Here is a 17,307-nt window from a genome sequence, read left to right as displayed (position 1 = left end):
TTTGTGAAGCACACAGCCCAGGAGCACAGGCTCACTATTGGGCTGAGTCCTGCTCAGAATTCTAAAATGCTTCCTCTTTTCCCCACATTTCATCAATAGGGGCTATTTACCTCAGTTCTCTCACCTGATACATCATGACCAGCTTTCAACAAAACTCACAAGGCATGCTGAAGGCAAAAATCACAATCTGAATAGACAAAGCAAGCAACAGAATCAGATATGACAAGGATTTTGAAATTGTCAGCTGGGGATTTAAAATAACTCTGAGTAATATGCTAAGGACTCTAATGTAAAAAGTGGAAAACATGGAAAAAAAAGAGACAGGTAGTATAAGCGACTCTAAGAAAGAATAAAAAAGAAATGGTAGAAATAAAAATATTGTAACAGAAATGAAGAATGCTTTTTGTGGGATTGTGAAGAGACTGCAAAGAGTGAAGGAAAGAGTAATTAAGGTTGAATATATGTTAATGAAAACATTCCAAATTAAAAAGGAAAGAAAAAAGAAATAATGAAAAAAGGGGGGATGTGTAACAGAATATCCAAAAAATGTTGGACAATTTCAAAGGGTATAGCATATGCAAAATGGGAATACCAGATAGAGAAGAAACAAACAAACAATATATTTAAGGTAAAATGGCTGAGAATTTTCCAATGTTAATAGTAGAAAACAAACCACAGATCCAGGAAACTCAGAGTACTGTGACTAATTTATAAATGAAACTTTGATCAGTATGTATTTATAGTGAAAAAAACAAACAAACAAACAAACAGCAAATAATAGGATTTGGTACTATCCATGGTTTAAGGCCTCCACTGAAAGTCTTGGAATATGTCCCCCTGTGGATAAGAAGGGACTACTGTATGGCATTAAATGCTTATTTTAGAGAAGAAAAAAGGTATCAAATCCATCATTTAAGCTTCCACCTTAAGAAACTAGAAAAAAAAGACATTAAGTGAAAAACAAGAAGAAAGACAGTAAGAAAAGAAATCAATGAGATTGAGGAGAAAAAAATAGAGGAAAAATAATAAAACCAAAATTAGTTGTTCAAAATAATTGATAAATTGAAATACCTCTAGGTAGACTTATTAAAAAAAGAGAGAAAACACAAATTATTCATGTCAGGAATCAAACAGGGGATTTCCCTACAGATCCCAGGGATGTTAAGAAGATAAGAAAGAAACACTAACAACTCTATAACCAATTGCTTGACATAATCAACCAAAACTGAATTCATAGTTTAAAGTATCCCAACACAGAAAATTCTAATTCTGCACAGTTTCATTAGTGACTTCTACCATTTAAGGAAGATATAATACCAATTCCACACCATCTATTTCCGAAAACAGAAGAAGAAAAATACTTCTTAACTAATTTTTATAAGTTCAGCACTACTCTGATATCAAAATCTGACAAACACATTGAAAAACATTGAAAACATTGAATCAGCTAAAAACATATGTTCACTCAAACACTTATTCACGGATATGATAGCAGGATTATTTTTGATAGTCAAAAAGTAAAAACAAATGCCCATCAACTGATGAATAAACATAATATACATTAATAGAATTAGATATTGGTTAGCAATAAAAAAGAATGGAGTGATGTTAACATGCTACAAGATGAATGATCTTGAAGACATCATATAATGCAAGAATACCACCACTTGGTCGATAGGACAAATTTCCTGAGGAGCACCGGTTTTAATTCACTATACTTCCCCTTTTTCTGACTCCTTTCTTCACACCACTTTCTTTTAGATCGGTTTCATCCTGGGGACTCCTGGGTCATTTAAGGTCAGACGTCGGCCCAGGTCATGATCTCATGGTTCATGAGTTCAAGCCCCACATTGGGCTCTCTGCTGTCAACACACAGCCCATTTCAGATCCTCTGTCCCCTTCTCTCTTCCGTCCCTCCCCGGCTGGTTCTGTCTCTCAAAATAAATGAAAAAACTTAAATAAATTTTTTTTTTAACGTTTATTTATTTTTGAGACAGAGAGAGACAGAGCATGAACAGGGGAGGGGCAGAGAGAGAGGGAGACACAAAATCTGAAACAGGCTCCAGGCCCTGAGCTGTCAGCACAGAGCCCGACGCGGGGCTCGAACTCACGGACTGTGAGATCATGACCTGAGCCCAAGTCGGACGCTTAACCGACCGAGCCACCCAGGCGCCCCAAAAAACTTAAATAAATTTTAAAAAGATAGATTTCATCCTGTTAAAAAAATATTTGCTCTTATTTGTAAAGTGAGGTAAATAACATCCTGATTAAAGCATGACACGATTTAGTTGAAGATGCTCAGGGATCAAACTTTTGAAAAAGGTCAGTCAGCTTGTTAACAGAGACCATCAGCGGCTTGCAGAACAAAAAAAAAAAAAAAAAAAAAATCAGATAATACACGTTTGCTAAAATAGATAAAAAAGAACAAGCAGTTAAAAATGGGTGAAAAATTCTAGGGTTTACTGGGACCTAGATAATCAAAGGCAGACAGGTGACTTTTGACTAAACCCATTCACTTGTGGGGTGAGCTATAAGGAGGGCCCAAGATAGAGTTTTGTTGCCAACAGTACCCACAGCCAAAGGGCAAACTCAGAAGGTCTCCTCTGATAGAAACTAGAAAGGTCTGAATAGTCTTTTCTTGAGTAATGCTTGGCACACATCATCCTCTAGTTTGGATGGGTTTGACTACCCAGAAGGATGGGGCTCTTTGTGCTGGTGGCAGTCTTGTGCTAACCCCAGATCCTTAGCTAGGAGTGTTGCTCCAAATCCACCCTGATACTTATTGGCAGACGGAACTCCATCCATCATCCCAGGTAGAGGATTATGTTGCCTGACCAACCCCATCATAAGCTCATATTTAGGATTTTAACCAGTAGTCTTGGGTCAAGCCCTAACCTGATTCCAAGTTTCATAGCTTCATCAGTTGAAATCATACTAATAGCGATCATGTTGTTGCAGATCTTTGCAGCCTGCCCAGTCCTAACAGCTCCACAGTACTCCATATTGGAGTCCGTGCACCGCAGCAACTCTTTGTAGCAGCAAATTCATCTTTGACTTCTCCCACCAAAAATAGGAGGTTTCCAGACAGAGCAGCCCCCACACTACCAGGAATAGGGACGTCCATGAAAACTGCTCCCATTTTCTCAACTTCTTTGGCCAATTCTCTTGAAACTGTGGCATCGATAGTACTGCAATCTATTGAAAGTGAGCCTTTCTTCACTTTTTTTTTAGAATTTCATTTGCTCCAGAATAATCTTCTATCGCATTGACACTCGTAGGCAACATTGTAATAATTCTGTCAATTCTTTCAGCTACATCTGCTGGGGAAGATACTAACTGCTCACCTGCATCTTAAAGCTCTTTGCATGCATCAGGGAACACATCATAAATAATGAGTAGGATAGTCATTTCATGGGATTTTTGCCATTTTTCCCCTTTATTGCCCAGTCCAATGAATCCAACTGAACACTTAGAAACCAATGACCTAGAACACACCTTTGCAAGGCTGGAGGCTACCAGTCATTGTCAGTGCCTCCAATACCCGAGTCCAGAGGGGGCTCAACAGAGCCATAAGGAGGCTGGCCCACTGCCCCAGCCCCGCCTCCCAGTGGTAACCCCCGAGGTTTCCCGCTCGCCCACAGACTGCTTTTACAAACTATTAAGTGCAATTTAACAGCAAAGCCTAATCACATCATTGCTGTGTGGATTATATTTGATAATGTCATTTGCAAGCTACAAAGTGCTTTATCAATATATGATATATATTTATATTATGTTACATATAAACTATAATGTTATAAAACCAGATGTTTTATTATTATTTGCAAATTTATTAAAGTCTAACTTGTTTAATATTAATCACCTTGAAATAATAAATTATGACTAGTGAATTGGTAAAATTTCAATTTATATTCCTCTTATTCCCTACTGTATGCATCCTGCCTCTACTTTGAACTTTTTGCTAGTGTTTGGAGTGTTTCTTGGTAGCAACTTTGGGGATAGAGTATTATTTGATCATTTTAAACTATATTTTTAGAAGGAAATAAATTCTCTCTGGGTTTAAGATAATATAAAAATCAAAATCAATAGAGAATATATTAGTCTGGGATTGGTTTTGAAAGTTCTCAGATGGATCAGGGGGTCAGAGCAGTGAATTGAGTCTCCTTTCCTTAATGGGTTTTCCCTTATATTATTTAAAGTACTCAAAGAGAATTAATCCTTGTTGTGGAGAACATTAAAGGAATGGATCAATTTTTCCCTCAAAGGAGTTTTCAAATAACCCATATGACCTTTGCCTTTTTGATTGTTAAAATCCTAAGATATCTTATTGTGTCTCTTGAGGTTTCTTTTTTTCTTCTTCTTTTTCAATATTTGTGTTAGGCGTTGGTTTTTGCCTGGGGCAAGAACCTAGTAGAGGAGAAATAGTAGTGTTTTAAAAGCACAAGAATCTAATATGCATTTCTAAATCTAACCTTTAAAGAGATTTTTTTTTTCTTAAACAAAGATGAATCTAGGCAGAAATTTTGGAGGACTTGAAATTGCAAAAATTAAACTTCTATAAATATTTAAATAACTGTTTGTCTATATTCAAGTGTTTATTTGACCATAATAGTAATCACTTTCCCGATTTCTCAATATTACTTTATTGAATCAAGGAAATATATGGACATTCTTACAAATATGGACATACTCCTGCTCAAATCACTTTTCTGGCACTCATAAAAAAGATACATTATTTCATTAAATCACCTGTGGAGGCACTTCTTCCATATTAAGAAAAAAAAATCCTCTAGTTCATAGAAATTTGGCTAAACCCATATATCCTGCTTTTAGAAAGATCACTAAGCAATTTAACGTCTGATTTTATTCCTAATCATAATTGAAGAGGTAATCTCAGTTACTAAGTTCTCTGATTATTATTTAATTTCCAATATTAATTTATTTTTCTTACCCTACATCCATGATGCCAGAGTGGAGGGTTTTGAGATTAAGTACAATCTGAAAAATGACAAATCACATGGGGTTAACAGAGATTTTGAAAACATTTCTGAGTGATTCCTTTTTTAATTAAAGATAACTTTAAAAAAGAAATAAAGTTATTAAGATGACATGGCTCTTCTCAAAAATTATTTTGAAATATTATATTTTCACACTTCCTATATTTAAAAAAAAACATTCCAAATCTATCTGTTCATATGGAAATAGCAAAATTATATTATCTTTATTTAAGATCCAATTCATTAACCCCTTTGTGCTAGGAATTATTACTATATCTTTGCCACCTGTAGGACTGCCTGAGTCAAAGTCAGATTTTTTTTTAATCAGTAAACTTCCCTCTTTCTTGGAAAAACACACAAAATATTCCATTACTATCCTTTTGAAGTCTTTATGATCTGTAGTGACTTCCACTTTCATTTCTGATATCGGTCATTTGTGTTTTGTATTTTCTCAAACAGTATGGCCAGAAAGCATTTCAATTATATGGATTATGTCAGTTTGGGTCCTCCTAAAACCAAACACCAAGATGGGATTTGTTGCACAAAGGATTTGCTATGGAATTGTCTGTGAAGGATAAAAGATGAGGAGGGGACAGAAATCGGCTGGGAAAATCTCCAGACCACAGTGCAACTTTGACAGCTGTGAAAAGAGAAAAAAGAGAAAGAATGGGATAGGAAGACCCTCTGACACAGCATGGTTCTGAGAAAGCTTCAGTCATAGCAAAGGGTTTCCCCATCAGAGTAATCCTGTGTTAGGAATGGGCCAGGACTGCTACCCTGGCTGTGCCTTGTCTTTGAGCGGTCCCTGAGTGAACACCAATGGAGCCAAGACCATCGGTCAAGGATACTCTTCACATCAAGGTTCTCTTGAAAGAGATCTGAGTAGAACACTCCATGGGTATCAGAGTCTATAGTTTTCATGAAAAAGATACAAGTAATTCATGCAGGTTCTGTGAGAAGCTCTTCCATAGACCCTGTGAGTCTCTCTCCCTGAGGAGAAGCTGAGCAAAGTGAAGTTTGTAGAATAAATTACAGCCCCTATACTACTCACTCTTGAGGTGACAGCAAATAGCTCATTCTCTAGTTCCTAATGCATTCTGGTACCTCTTCATCTTTATCTATCATGCTGGCAGGTCTTTGTAGCTTCCTAGAAAGCATGACTCAGATCCCTGTTCCCTTTGGTTATCATACTGCTTTCTTGGGCCTGGTTATCATGCATGCCCATTTATTTACCATTATAAACAGGCAAAGGTAGACCAAGGGGCATCCAAATAGATAACTTGTGTTTTATATTTCTCTTAGTTGCCGTTTACAAAAAAACAGTACACTCTTCGTCTTTTGATCAGGGCCAATTACTCTCCCTAAGATGGTGATTATTTTTCACCTGCTGTTTCCGGAAAACTAGAAGTCCAAATGTTTCTGCAGTGGTGATATCTTTGAGTTCAAAGAAATCCTTATGGCATTCCCTTAAAGAATGTGACCTCTTTGTGGAATAAAATAGCCAACCCCTGAGTTTTGGGTCAAGAAGCAAAAAGTCCTCCATGGTTCAGTGGGAGGGATGCATCTGGGGCCACTCTTGTTTCCACTGATTAGTACTTAATCCCATGTATTCTTCCTTTGGGGAAACAGCTCCATATAGAGGTCTCTGATTTTTATATATACTACATACTGGAGAATGATACACATTCTCTCAGAGCATTTCTTCTAAATTGTTCCTTTAGCTGCGCCCTTACTAGGCTATTCCAGTGTTCAAAAAGGTTGATTATTCTGCAGAGCGCATGGTCATGGGACCAATTCCACACCTCCTTATCTATGAATTTGGTCCTCACTGGGTGCTATATTATGTGGGATTTCATACCTGTAGATCAGGTCTTTTGTCAGCATCAGTATGTTGGTACTTGCTGAGGTTCTGCACATAGCCTAGAAAATCTATACCCAGAGTATGTATCTTTCCTTGTGAGGAAAATTCACTGACCGTATAGGATGAAAGGGTCCCAATTTAACAGTTTGCTACCAATGGGCTTGTTGGTGTCTTAGGACTCAGTGCAGGTCTCTGTTACTGGCAAGTTGGACATTCTGAGGCACCAGTATCTGGAAAGGTAAGTAGGTAGGTAAGCTACATAGGCAAACCTTCGTAAGTGAAAGTCTATGTAGTTCACTACATATGTAGATTCCATCTTTGCACTGTGGCAAGACCATTTATATGTCCATTGTCTTGTTCTGTGGTGGCTAATAACCAAGGAAGAGCAGGGTCAGCTGTGCAAGTCATTTTGGATGTTTAGTGCCTCTTTCATGGTGGATGCTTTCTGGTTCGTATAAATATCTGTCTACATGCCTTTAGCCCACATCTCCTTGTCTTCATTCTTACCACCCTGTTCCTTCTAGACCCCAAACCAACCAGTCTGGCCATATAGGGCAAACTGTAAATAATATTATTTTTAGTTCTAATGCTAATTCTCTCTGGTTCTATTTTTTCTTATGAATAGAAAAGAACAAACACATTAGAGAAATGAGCAACTGCATATAATGTACCGGGGACATATTAATCTGCTTTAGCAGTCTACAGTATTCTCTAAAATTCATTGTTGTGTGTATGTGTGTGGTGTGTGTGTGTGTGTGTGTGTGTGTGTGTGTGAAGGGGAATTTTAAGTGTAAACATGTAGCGATCTTCAACCCTGCATCCTTTGGCTCCATTCAGGAGATGGCAGAGATCAGTTCTACCATTCTCCTCATCCTGGGAGATATATGTTTATGAACACATAATTAATGTTTTATTAAATGTTTACATTATTTACCATCTTGAACAGAAGGGCAATATCAGAGGCTTCCATTTGTCTTTTCCCTCCATGTTAGCTTTAAAAAAAATTAATGTATATTTATTCTTGAGAGAAAGAGTGTGAGCAGGGAAGGGGTAGAGAGAGAGGGGGGCAGAGTATCTAAAGCATGCTCCTCACTGACAGTAAAAACCCTGATGTAGGGCTTGAACTCATGAGCCATGAGATCATGACCTGAGCCTGAGTCTAATGCTCAACAGACTGAGTCACCCAGCCTCTCCTCCTCTCCACATTAGCTTTTATCCAACAGGCAAAGGACCCAACGTGGTTGTTATGCAATCCCAATTATAGATTCAGAGACTAGGGAAATGACCCCTGGGTGGGTTTGCAAACACAGTGAAGCTGCGGTAAGCTGAACTCTAGCCAAGACTCCATTTATTACATGGCCTCAACAAGCCCTCCCCCTAAAAGTAGAGCCATGAGGATACTTCAGTTCTCCTAGTTTTAATGTCAACTAGTATTTGTGCCCTTTAGTGACCAAAATGTTTGGATATTTCTTTTTCCTGGTGTGTATTCACCTAGGTAAATGACCACTAGTACTTTGGGAGAAGAACTGGGGAAACAAGACAGGATATAATACTGGGGAAACATCACAGTGTATACCACAGTGAATAATTCTTCTAGGGACCCTGCAACCATTTCAGTTAATGGGTTCCAAATCAGAAAACTGGGCTGGGTCCTGGAATTGAGCAAGAGATGGTGACTTCTTATCAAGGCAACCAATTTTAATCTCCTGCTCTTCCATTCTTCCTTTACAATTGGAAATTCCAATATGTCCATTTTCCTCAGCTTCCCTACCTTTCCTTTATTGCCTGTCAAAGCCATTGCCAGTCACATCACTCAGCATGAAGCATTGCATTCTAAGAGCTACCCTAACAAGGAGTATATCCTATACCTCAGTGTCCTTGACAGGAAGTTAATTTATATAACCTGAGAAAGGACTCCCAAGTAACAAAATTTCTTAGTTATCATCCAACCTTTTATGTAGCCCCTTGAATCAATCATACTCTTATTCAACCCCCAGGAATACATCTTAAACTCCTACCGGTACATGTTAGTTAATTTCTGTAGCACCTCTAAGGTGTAAAATTTCTTTTCTCTCTTAACAGACTTTAGCATATTCCAGTGGTTATAACAGGATCTAACCATTGAAATTGGCAAATAAGCCAGAGGAGGATATGGAAGTTTGTGAAGGAACAGCTGTTGCTATCTAGAAGAGAAGGAGCGATAGTTCTAACTAGGGAGAGAAGGGCCACCCAGATGAAAGTCACAGGGCTCAAGAGAGTCTTTGGAGACATTTGCCTAGGTGTCCCCACCCTATATGTCATGCTGTCTGCTTTTCCTACTCAGGGCCCTGACCTTAGCATAATAGACTAGTCTGAGGATTTTAATGTCTGGGTCTCTACAGTTCTATCAGAGTTTTGGTGGTCTATTGAATTGTGTCTGCTTTCCCACTGCAGGAGATAAAGTTCACCTTACAAACTGCCTCTTAATTATCTGTTCAGTGCACTCCATTTCTCATTACAGAAGGTGCCAATTACAACTTTACCGTTTATGTAAGCAGTGTTTTTCCCGTAACTTTTAAATGTCCAAATCACTGCATCAGCAAGGGCATTCAGCACATTTCTCCAAGCCAAACCCTGTGAAATCTTCAGCAATCTGGCCATCAGTGCCAGAAACTGCAATAGTACAATAAAATTTTGTATGGGTACTCTTTGCCTGCCAGACAGAGAGAGAGAGCCAAATCCCAAACTTCTATCTTACCTCTTGCTTTCTTGCAGGACTGAAGGTATTGCCTCTCTTGAATGGGGTTAGCTATGCAAAAGATTTATTGAGGGGAGTGGTCATGAAAGATAAAGGAAAAGAGAGTAGGAGAAGTTATTTAATTTTTAGAATTTATTAAAACCAGATATATGGTCCCTGCATGATCTATATTGGTAATATAACATTTGCTCCTCAAAGGGTAATGATTATGCTCTTGTTAGACACAACATTCTATAAATATCAACTAAGTCAAGTTCCTTGGTGGTGGTGTTTGAATTTTCTGTCTTACTTGCTTTATTCTTGTTTTTCTACAAACTGCTCAGGAAGAATGTTAAAATCCTACTTATTATTAAAAACTTGCTCATTCCTCTCTTTAATTTTGTCCATTTTTGCTTCATGTATTCTGAAGTTCTATTATAGGAGCATACAGATTTATGGTTGGTGTCTAATTAAATGACTTCCTGTCATCATAGCTATCCTTCCTTCTTCATGCTGGTACCAAACTTGCTTTGAGTCTCTTTTACGTATACTAATATTACCATCCCCACAGTATGATCATTAGTTTTGCATGTCCTATCTTGCTCTATCCATATAATTTTAGCCTTTCTGTGTCTAAATTTATCTTTAACGTTTATCTCTTGTAGGCCACACAGAGTTGTTGCTGTTTTGTTTGTGTTTTTCTTTAGTATTGGTCTATTCTAACAATATCTTTCTTTTACAATGTTTAATGTAACTACTCTTATAGTTGAATTTGAATCTTTTTACTCTTTGCTTACCATGTCTCTTCCTCTGATTTTGTTTTTTTTATTTCTTCTTTCCTGATTTTTCTTTATTTGAACGTTTGGGAGCAATTCAGGTTCAGTTTTCTGTGGGTTTTTAGCTCTTCTTATTTGTACTTTTTTTGCAATCAATGTCCAGTTAGTATTGTACTATTTAATGTAAAATAGAGAAATACTGTCACCATAAATGCTTGTATCACAACCTCAACCTTTAAACTATAGGTATACGTATCACGACTTCATGCAACATGCACTGTAGAAGACAATATATTATTTTGTTTTGATAAGTTACATGAATTATAAAGCAATTAAAGACAAAAAAGTCGTTTGCCTTTACCTTAATACTTACCAATTTTGATTCATTTCATCTTTTCCCAAAGATTCAGGTTTTCATTTGGCATCAATTCCCTTCTTTCTGAAGAATTTCTTTTCTCTTTTCTTGATGTACAGTTTGGCTGGCAAAAATTCTGTTTTCTTTCATTTGAAAATGCCTTTATTTAGCCATTATTCTGAAAGGGTATTTTCACTAGTTTCAAAATTTTAGATTTACAGGATTTTTTTTTTCTTGTAGCAAGTTAAGAGAGTTCTTCAACTCTTGGTTTTGATTTTGGTTTTGGTCTCTATTGTTTCTGCTGAGAAGTCAGCTGTTAATTAGATCTTTGCTACCAGTATTTAATGTGTTTTTCTCCTATTACTTTCAAGGCTTACTTTGTATCCCTGGCTTCTAACATCTGATTATATTGTGCTGCAGCATAGCATTTTTTCCTAATGTTTTTCAGTTTGATGTTCATTGTATTTCATCCACCAAGTTTTGGATATTTTGGCACCTTCTTGTTTCAAATATTTTTCTTTAGCATTCTCTTTCTCCTCCCCTTCTAGATTACATGTTACAATTACAGTTACATATATATCAACTTTTTCATGTTATTCCACAGGTTCCTGAATGTCTAGTCATTTCATTTTTCATTGGATGATTTCTACTGGCTTGTCTTCCATTTCATTTACTAATTTCTCTATCAATTCCTTGTAGTTATTAAATCTAATACATTTTGTTTTTAATTTTGGAATTTGTGATTTTAAGTTCTAGAATTTGCATTTAGTTCACTTTATTATCTCTTTTTCTCTAATGATACCTCTGATCTTTACCATCATTGCAAATATATTTTGTTTGGCTCCAGTGAGGCAAAGTATAATAGCCCCTTTAAAATCCTTGATGGCCAATACCAACATCTGGGCCATGTTAAGTTTGATCTCAGTTGATTTCTTTTCTTTTCAAAATAAATTTCATCTTAACAATTCTTGTAACGTGTGAGAAGTTTGGAATTTTATCCTGAATATTATGAAGTGTGGAGATTTTTATTTTGTTATTTTTTTCAATGTGTGTATTTCTTTTGTTTCAGTAACAATTATCTTGGTGGACCTTCTCCTATAAACTCTGTTTATTGAGCTATAATGCCTCACATGGTTTCATTCTTTTGTGTTTATACTTGGCCCAGGAGTCAGTCAGAAATTTTACTAGACAAAATGTAACTATCCTTTCCCTGGATCTTTTTTTTTTTTTTTTTTTTTTCCCTACAGGATGCTAACAGGTTCTTCCATAAACCATAGTTTTTTTACCTTCAGTTTTCAGGTTCCCTCAACCAGAAAGACTGTTCTTTCCAGCTTTGCCTCTGACTGCTTTCTCACAGCTCCAACTGCACTTGGTCCCAGATCAACAGACACACACACACACAAACACACACACACACATAAGGAACTTCCTTCGTATAGCATCCCTTTCCTCTTCTGAATGAATGAATACTCCCCACCAAAGACCATGTGGATACATTCACCTTTAGCACTTTCATTTAGTTGGTTTTCATACAATATTCAGTTTAGAATTCAAATTCATCATTGGCAGAAGCAGAAATAGGAAAAACAAATGCAATTGAGCATTTAGTAATCAATATTAAAATTAAATAGAGTACATAAATTAGTAATACAGAAGTCAAAATGTATAATACAATATATGAATCAAAAGTAAAATTTCAGTAATAAATATCTAAAAAAAAAAGCTATAAACCCAAATTTTAAAAATCATAGATGTAAGAAGTTTGACATCGGTTCATCTCCATACTTCTATATGGAAAAAAATCACTTTTCTTATTAATTTAGTATAAACTATCACTTTTTTTAAGAGGGTGTCTTATTTAAAATTACTTAAAGCATACACAAATATTCTCATCGAGAGGAAATGGAAACATAGCTTCCTGTAACAGACAACATCAATGTGAAACTAAGAATGATTTTAAAAGAAAGATTAGGTTTTCTTGATACCACAAAACATATTTTAGTGGCTTAAATTCCTATTATCAAAGCGGCTAGACCCTGACTTATTTTATTACTTTCAGGGAGGGGACATTTCCTGTCTATAGCACAATTACTGTAGTCTAATATATCATTCCTGTGAACCAGCAGGATTACTATCGTAACATTTACAAATCTTACATTTTTGACCTTTTAAGCTAACCTAGATTTTTGTCTAGGGACCTATAGAATAAATGTTAAGTATAGGTTTATGCAAATATGCACATTAGTTGGCAAGTTAAATGTTAAAATGATGTTTTGAGGGTAGAAAAAGACAAAATCAAAGAAAATGTGATAAAAAATTGATCAAGCTTATAAAGTTGGACATATTTACCTTCGTTTTGGTATTTTTTCAGGGTTAACCTAAGAATTATTATCATGTGAATAAATATAGATAACTAATTAATACCTGCAAATGTTAATACTTCAGAATACTTGATTTTATTGTGTGTGCTCAGTTTCTTTTTAAAAATGTATATACTTATTTTGAGAGAGAGAGAGAGAGAGAGAGAGTGCATGGGGGATGGGCAAAGAGAGAGAGAGAAAGATAGAGAGAGAGAGAATGAGAATCCTAAGGTGGGGCTTGATCTTGAAAACCATGAGATCATGACCTGAGCCAAAATCAAGAGTTGGACACTTGACCGACTGAGCCACCCAGGTACCCTGTGCTCAGTCTTTAAGTAAAGAAAGTATATTCTTCAATAGCAATATTAACTTTTGTTTTATGTCTAAAGAAATAAAACAATAAGATAATATTTTGGAATATTACTTCCTTGTAGTAACCAGTACATCAAGCAAATATCAAAACTAACACTTTTTTTTTTTTTTTTTTTTGCCCACAGCAACATTCTACTTTGTAACTTGGTACAGGAGACAAACTTCAAAAAACTATATATACTTTCATCGTCAGTTTCACAGAAAAAAAGATTAATATTGAAATGATTGAGGAAATAAATATCGATGAGAAGAATAAAATCTTAGCTATTTTTTGCATTCCTAATTAAATTTTGGAATTTATTACTATAATTTGGAATTAGTACTATAAACAGTTAAGTCAGGATACCGATAAAAATATCTCAAACTTTTGAAATCCTAGTGCTTGAAGAAAGGTCTTATTTATTTCCTTTTAGTGCTTGTCTGAGTTTTCTTCTCATCTATGGAAAATCCATAGACGTTTGGATAGTTTATTACAAGGAAAATCCAAACAAGAGAAGGAGAAAACTGATACTGATATGGATTATATTGGAGGCATATTTAGATCAAAGCAAGTAAATTCCTCATATGTTCCTGACACCACCTCCTTCTGAAAACCTTACATTCTAGTTTGTTTGCTTTTTAAAGGTGTTGTGGCTCTTGCTGAATATAAATAGTAGCCAGTTTGATTTTTCATTGTATTATAATGGGAACTAAAACCCACAATATCACCAATAGTAATATGGGAAATATTATATCTTAATACATGAACATCAGTGTTTTTCTTGTCAGAGAGGTACTAGAGTACCCTACATGTATCACCTGGAATAAAGCAAAGTATCAAGTCAAAGAGTGATTGATTCTATGAATTAGGTGGCAGAGAGTTCTGAGTTAAAAATAACCTTAAACTCTTGAGAGATAATCTGGTGAAGAAAGACTTCTACATAAAAAAGCAGTGTTCATTTGGGGTGCCTGGGTGGCTCAGTCAGTTAAGTGTCTGATTTTGGTTCAGGTCATGATCTCACAGTTGGTGGGTTCGAACCCCACGTTGGGCTCTGTGCTGAACTCGTGCTCAGAGCCTGGAGCGTGCTTCAGATTCTGTGTCTCCTTCTCTCTCTGCCCCTCGCCTGCTCGTGCTCTGTCTCATCCTGTCTCTCAAAAATAAATAAATGTAATTTAAAAAAAGTGGTGCTTATTTGGCATTTGATAAAGTATTATGTGCTAAGTTTATAAGTATTTCATGTATGAGTAATAAGATATTTCTCTTCTAATATGCATTATATATAATCTGCTCATCTTTTATTTCCTTTATAACTAAATTAAGCAACAGAATATTTTACACTGAAATAAATAGAATTATTCTGGTTTTTGTTGTTGTTGAATAGCTTAAAGATACTAAAATTGAATTATTTTTAGAAATAAACTTAATTTCCAGTACTCAAAACTTAGGAAAATATTGTTTTCTGTAAAAAACAAACAAACATAAACAAACAACCCCTCCAAAAAACGCAAAAAAAAAAATCCAAAAACCAAACAACATATTTTTTATCCCACATTTTTTTTTTAATTTTGTCAATGGTAGTCTATAGTTAATTTCTCCAACTCTTAACTTTGAGAAAAACTAGTCGCTGTTTGAATTAAAGATGCTGATGAATAATCTCAATTGCAGTGCCAGTTAATAAGTCATTTCTTGTTGAAGTAGACCATGTAAGGCTTAAAATCTTGTCTTTAGCATGATACATTATCATCAGGTCATATTCACCTTTTAAAAGATTGATGACACTACTCTGAAAGACACTAGTGGAGTTAGGTTTAGTTTTATAGCCAAACATTCTGATGTGACTTTCACCCAATCAAACACAGACACAGAGAGAAATGACTTAGAAATGATATAATGGAAAGACATTTCAAATTTGTGACCTAAAACAGTCACTGTGATGCTACTTATGTCATATTTCATGTAGAGGAGTTATATGTAAAATCGGTTGGCTCTACAAAAATCATAAATGTATCAAGGATATAATATTCTGATCTATGTTATTCAATTAAGCTTAGCAAGGACTACCTTTCCATTTTCATGACAAAATAAATCAAATAAATGGTATGTGGGAGTGCCTGCTTGGTCAATCTCTGGTACAAGTTTATTTGAATCTTTGTTAGCTTTAGAGAGCTCTTTTAGTTGAAAAATTACCTTTCATAATCATGCACTAATCAGTTTCCCTCTTATTTTTGTAATTTTAAATTTTGAAAGGGATTATCTAGAAAAAAATAAATATCACTTTGAACAATCATGATGGAAATTCTATTAGGCGGAGGTATTAATAAGTGAAAAGGCTGAGATAGCATCTTCTTATTAAAATAGCTCACCCTGTCTGCAACTTTAATATATTCTTTTTCTCCTTGCCATGATTGAAGTTGGCAGTATTAAGACCAATTGTGCAGAGGGCCAGCTGAATTAGCGACGGGAGGCAATTGGATTTGACCAGAGCGACTGAGAATTTTCATAAATTTTTGTCAGCTTATAATAACGAATAAACCTGTGTGAGCATTAAAAGAAAAATGTTGACACAAGAAAAATATTTACATTTTAATATGCTGGAAATTCCCAATGAAAGTATTCAAGCCTCGTTTCATCTCTTGTATTTATTTTTGTATGGGAGACTGAAAAAGCTTCGCAAACTAAAAATGCCTGTTGATGTCTCATGAGAACAGGAACTAGTGATTTCTCACTCTGCTATGGCGCTGGTGGTCTGTTGGCAGACTTTATCCTTTTGCTTTCTGTCAGGTGAAGCAGTTTTTGGCTGAAATAGAATATATTTTATGAATGTGCAAATTAATGGAGAAATGCAAATACTGTAAATATATCAATTGTTTTCTTCCACATACCTTCATAAACTCACAACTTTTTATACTTGAAGGGAACAATAGGATACATTTTACTATGAAATGTTTGAATGAGCAGGCTGAAAACAAATCCTTGATGCCTCTTTTTTCCCTGTAACCCTATGCCTAATCCATCAGTTAGTTCTGTTGTTCTACTTTTCAAATCTATGTCAACATAATTTTTAGCACCACCTTCACTATTAGCAAGCACCAAGTTAAAGCCACCACTGTCTCTTGCCAAGGCACCTCAATACCAATCAACTGGTTGGTCTTCCGGCTTCCTGTTTACCCGATTTCAGTTTTTAAATGGAAACAGAATTATGTTATCATACAATGCTCTCCATCCTTCTCCATCTCCGTGTAGAATAGGATTCAGATTCCTTATTCTGTTCTATAAATTCCATAACCTGAATCCTGGCTCACCTTAGACCTTCTTTCTTACCAATATCCCTCTCCATTTCCTCACGCTTTGGGCACACTGACCCCCTCTCAGTTTCTTGAACACGTCAAGTACACACCTATATCTAGACCTCCACAATCACTGTCCCCTTTGTCCACTGCCTTCTTCATACTGGTTTCAGCTCAACTATCATCTGTTCTTAAAAACTTTCCTGAAGATACTATACTATCTAAAATGCAAAGCCCAGTCACTTTGGATATGTTTAACTTATATTTTTAAATCTGTAACTGATATTTCCTTTTACATGTATCTATTTATCTGCTAATTTTCTGTCTCCTCTTTGACGAGGTGGGTATTTCGATTCTCTTCTCTGTTTCTTCAGTTTCCCCAGCACCCAGACAGTATCTGAAACATAGTGAGTTCTCATAAAATGTCAGTGAACTGAATGAATATGAATGACCAAGACGAGAAATGATTCAAAGACTTCTGAAAATTGAAATGTATTGAATAATGTTTTGAATAATTTAGGAATGACATTTCTAAGAGTATAAGTCAGTATTAATCAAGAATATTACAGAGACTTCAATTTTGGTGATTCCTTGTTATTCGTG

The 17,307-nt window shown here is 35.6% G+C and overlaps 1 pseudogene; it reads right to left on the bottom strand.

The window, feature by feature from the left end:
• Nucleotides 1-2,528: 2,528 nt before the first annotated feature.
• LOC122218432 lies at nucleotides 2,529-16,866 on the bottom strand (annotated as a pseudogene).
• Between the last annotated feature and the right edge of the window lie 441 nt (nucleotides 16,867-17,307).

The sequence above is a fragment of the Panthera leo genome, chromosome B1 (assembly GCF_018350215.1).
Source record: "Panthera leo isolate Ple1 chromosome B1, P.leo_Ple1_pat1.1, whole genome shotgun sequence".
Lineage (NCBI taxonomy): Eukaryota > Metazoa > Chordata > Mammalia > Carnivora > Felidae > Panthera > Panthera leo.
Note: the sequence above shows the minus strand (reverse complement) of the source record. Positions and strands in the feature narration are given on the sequence as shown.